General features: G+C 32.3%; 1 long non-coding RNA gene across 1 annotated transcript; it reads right to left on the bottom strand.

Annotated features, from left to right (window-relative positions):
- Positions 1 to 1,154: 1,154 nt before the first annotated feature.
- On the bottom strand, positions 1,155 to 4,229 carry LOC133038841 (uncharacterized). The gene is made up of 2 exons (XR_009688390.1): positions 1,776 to 4,229; positions 1,155 to 1,398 (listed from the first exon to the last, which is right to left on the bottom strand). It is a non-coding gene; the product is annotated as an uncharacterized LOC133038841 (long non-coding RNA).
- Between the last annotated feature and the right edge of the window lie 822 nt (positions 4,230 to 5,051).

Here is a 5,051-nt window from a genome sequence, read left to right as displayed (position 1 = left end):
TTTCACTCTCAATTATATAGAACGGTCTATATGTTCCACGATATAGATACGCTATGAAAATTCAATCATCGTTCTAATCCCAATAATCAAAGATCATATATATATGATTTACATCGAGTAGGGACAAATTTGCCATTTTACCCCTCAATGTATTTTATCCTTAAAAAACTAAGCTTCCTATAAATGATATTTCAGTAAACTAATATAATCACTCAAATAAGAGCTCTTCCATTTATCTCTATTAAGCCAAGCTCGAAGGAAATCATCATTTCACTTCTATGTCCAGATAGAAGCTATAGATTCCATATCTATGTTTAGTGATCCCACTAATTTGTACTATCATGTTCCCAAATTGTACGTTCGACCCGAACCAAAATGTAAGCTTTAACTAACAACTCAAAGAACACAAATAACACTCTTGAGATCGAACCTAACCATGTCAGGATTAAGATCTTTTGATCTTAGATAAACTAGTGATATTGACATAGAAAGATACAACGGTAAGATTATAATATCTTTACCAAGATCAATATCGATCCCAGTCCAATGTATACTCCATATATCCGATACTAGCATACTTTGCCAATGTTCTGGAAAGAACATAACACTAATCCAAGGTGTAAGCTTTATCGTTGACTATCACATCAGTGTAAATCAAGTGTACTGATGAATCAAGGGACACTATCTTTTGAAGCATATAATCACATTTACGTTCCACTGTGTTGACATCACTGTAATTGTGAATAACTATATGTGCTTGAAAACTATAGAAATTGTATAAATTTAACCATAGACATGAAAACTACATGTAAACATAAATGAGTTCTAATCTTCTATTAATAACAAATCAGATTAGATTGAAATAAGTTTTATTTAGGGCATAAAATCCCAACAAACTCCCACTTGTACTAACATAAAACATGTAGTGCATTTCAATCAATCAATTTTCTTGATATTCAGATCAAGTGTAGTATATTTGACTAAACCCAAATTACAGGAACTGTAAGTCTTTGGTAAGCAACTGCTTTCTCCACCATTACTTCCTATGTGTTCATAAAACATTATGTGTAACACCCTAACTAGCATAGGCGTGTTAACGTGATTTTAAATATAATGTGCAGCTCGTTGCTAATCAATGAGGTTATTGAAAATCGTGATTAATTAAAATTTTCTTATTTAATTAAAAACTTATAATATTACATACAAAATATTTCAGAATCTCGTATAAAAAATACTTTACAAAAGTTCGCTATTCATTTACAAAATATTTGTTGCCCAGCGACTAATAACAAAAGTCCTGATGTCCCGAGGATCGTACGCTCCAGACCTAACTGCCCCGACATGTACAACCTCCATCTGCTCGTCCTCACAATTCCTCAGCTTTGGCCTTGCCCTTACCTACACACATAAACATAGTTCTGTGACTCAACAGACTCAATAAGAAAAGCATAATATAAACATACAAATAACCCAGGTTATAACCTGGAGCCCATACACCCGATCATAACCCTAATCCCCGTGTCCCACACGGTACTGAGTCTAAAACGTTCATAAGACAATACCATCAACCATAATGTCAGCCTATACTCAATATGTTAGTCATACTCTAGCCATATTGATGTGACAGCATCGATCAGTATTCTAGCCAAAATACATTTGTCTATAATCTGTACAACTCTATGTATACTATTATTGCTATCAATGTAATCTAACAGGCAATAACACATGTACGCTAAACATGTAATAACATATGCATGATATTATACTAATCTTACCTTAATTCCGAATTCAGGTGTGCCGGTCAACTGGAGTGGAAGAACTGCTCGGCGAATTATAGGCTCCTAAATCCCATTGATTCCAAAACATATAAGTGATCCGCTAAATCACAACCGGGACAAAGGTTTAAAACCAAAACTTAACCTACTGTAACTTAATACACAAATATCCCAAACTAGCAGGGAATAAACTGTCTGAAAACCTGAAACTAACACGAAACGACAAGCTGAAAAAAACTAGTTTTCACCCCTTGCTGCAAAATCCGGGTAACCGGTTTTACAAGCAGTGTAAAACTGGTTAGCCGGTTTTACCCAGAAAACCAACAAAGCTTCAAACCCTAAACAAAACGTTTCCAAACTCAACCAAAGTTTTCAGACCTGCATATTATACCCCAATAAACATTTTCCAAGCAACAAAACAACATTCAAAGCTTAGAATCAAAATTCACCATTGATGAGTCAAGCTTGAGTAGTTCAAAAACTCAAAGCTTTCTCATCCAACTAACTAGCTATAAAAATCTGATCAAAACACTCTGTAAAAACATAATTTAGCTTCAGCAAACATAACTCAACAACAACAACAACAAGAGCCACTAAACTTGCAAAAACATGCATGATTCACTATCTTTAAAATCAAGAAACCGAAAGAGAGTTGCTAGAGCCTTACCTTGAGTTAAAACCACAAAAATTTGCTTGAAATCCCTAGATGAAGTAGCAAAATCCACAACCCTAGCTGGGTACTAAGGGAAAAACGAGAGAGAGAGAGAGAGATATATATATATATCTTTTCAATTTTCTTATTTTTTAGAAAAATGGATAAAATGGGATAAAATGATGGTTTAATTAAATCACTTCAGCCAAAATAAACATTAAAAATCTGATTTCTCATTAACATAAAATTCACTAAAAGACAAAACATACAAATGAGTAAAAAGACCACTTTGCCCTTCCCACAGTAAAAGGCATAAAAGGGTACTTAGGGGTATTTTGGGAAACTCTAAAATCCCGCCTATTCCCGACATTCCACTACTAGAAAAATAGGTTTTAGTGATACACATTGAGTGACTCTCAACTCATTTAGTGACACTTCACCACGCGTCACTAATGAGGGCGACTGGAAAGACAATTTTTAGTGACACTTCACGCGTGTCACTAAACCCTTATACAGTCACTCACTGCGCGTCACTATAGGCATTTAAAGTCAAATTTTGTCAGACTGAAAAAGTAATAGCTACACACAAAAAGTGTCACTATATCTTTTTTTTTCTTTTATTTTATTCTTCATTACTATTTTTAGAGGTATAGTGACACAGAAAAAGTGCCACTATATTAAATATTTTTCTAAAAAAAATAATATAATTTTCTCAAAATAATTTTTTTAATTTTTTTTAGAAAATTAATAATTTTTTTTAATTAGGAAAGCAATATAATATTTTTATATTTTTCATTTAATTTTATAATTTTATTTTTTAGAAAATTAATAATGTTTAATTTTTTTAGTTTAAATTATATATTATAAATTTTTAATAATAATTTAATTATAGATAATAAAATAATTAATGATATCATTTAATTACTATATACCAAACTTAATATGTTTAAATTTAGCTTTCTATAAGAACCTATATAATAAAAATATAACAAAATACATACAGACCTAAAAAACACTTAAATCAAAAATTTATAAACATGGGCATAAACATCTAAAATTCCTAATCTTTAAAGAAAAAAAATACAAAAATTAATAGAACAAAAACCTAAATTCAAATCTAAGTAATAAAATGTCTTAAACTTAACAAAAAATTTATACATCAAAAAAGAAATTATAAAACCAGATCTTAAACATAGACAAGCAATATGATATTGTAATTTCTCATCCATCACTTCACTTGAATTTAGTCCTAATCATCACACTAATATAAAAATTAAAACCACAATGTCAGATATATATATAAACAAAACCCATAAATCTTATTGTCAACGAGTCCCATAAACCCATAAATCTTTTAAGAAAAAATATACAAAATATTTAATCTGACTATGTTCGTTGATGATGATGGCTCTTGGACAATGGTAACCTGTCGTTGGGGAAGAAGACCGGAGACGGAGGTTTGCGTGAGGCTCGGGCCGAGAACCAGAGGGAGAGAATGAACCATCATGTTTGAAGTCATCCTCTGTCGATAGATGCAAACGAAGAGGCTGAGGTCTATTGGCCACTGGTCACCATTTGGGTTTCTGCGAGCACTAGGGTGGCCATCTTTGCCTGGCAGTGTCGTCGTGCAAGGGAAGAGAGAGATTTTTTGGGGTAGAAGAGGGTTGTTGATGGCTAGAGCCAGCTGTGGCTTTCCATCGCTGCACCAAAAAAACATAGGGGAGACAAAGAGATAGAGATCGGGAGGATGAGACAGAGAGAGGAAATTTAAGATTGTTTGTAAGAAAAAGTCAAGTGGGAATGGAATTAGGGTTTCAACACATTCTTTTTATACCATATTTATTTTTTTATTTTATTTTTCTCTTATTTCCTTTAATAAATAAATTAATAGAAAAAAAAACCTATAGCTAGAATACGGTGCGTGTCCAGCCCATTTGGTACATGTCCTCAATTTTATTTTATTTTTTAAAATTTTATATTGAGTCTTTAGTGACATGCATTGTGTGATTCTAAATACTTTTAGAGTTGTACAATACGCGTCACTGTATATATTTATATTTTTAAAAAATAAATAGATAAATAAATAAGCATTTAGTGACACTCAAAAGTTTTAGTGACCCGCATTATGAAACATAATGTAAATTTTTTACTGTCACGCAATGCGTGTCACTAAATATTGGTTAAAACATTTAGTGACACCCACTTTTTGTGCGTGTCACTAAGATGTGATTCAAAAGCCATACACCGCATTCCAATGTTGCCTGGCACAAAAATATGCAAAATTATGAAATTTCTATATGTGACATAATAATGCATTCTGAATTCAAATAAATCATCATAAATAATTAATTCAATATTAAAAATTAACTTTCATAATAAAGCCCTAATTATCTATTAATTTCCAAATCAAAGCTAAGCGGTCTTTACAATTATCCCCCCCTTAAAAGGATTTTGTCCTCGAAATCTAACCTGAACAACTCTGGATATTGAGCCCTCATGTCGGATTCTAACTCCCAGGTGGTTTCCTCCACCTTGCTATTTCTCCAGAGTACTTTGACCAGAGCTATGGTCTTATTTCGATGGACTTTATCCTTTCTGTCAAGGATCTGAACAGGTTGTTCCTC

The sequence above is a fragment of the Cannabis sativa genome, chromosome 6 (genome assembly GCF_029168945.1).
Source record: "Cannabis sativa cultivar Pink pepper isolate KNU-18-1 chromosome 6, ASM2916894v1, whole genome shotgun sequence".
Lineage (NCBI taxonomy): Eukaryota > Viridiplantae > Streptophyta > Magnoliopsida > Rosales > Cannabaceae > Cannabis > Cannabis sativa.
Note: the sequence above shows the minus strand (reverse complement) of the source record. Positions and strands in the feature narration are given on the sequence as shown.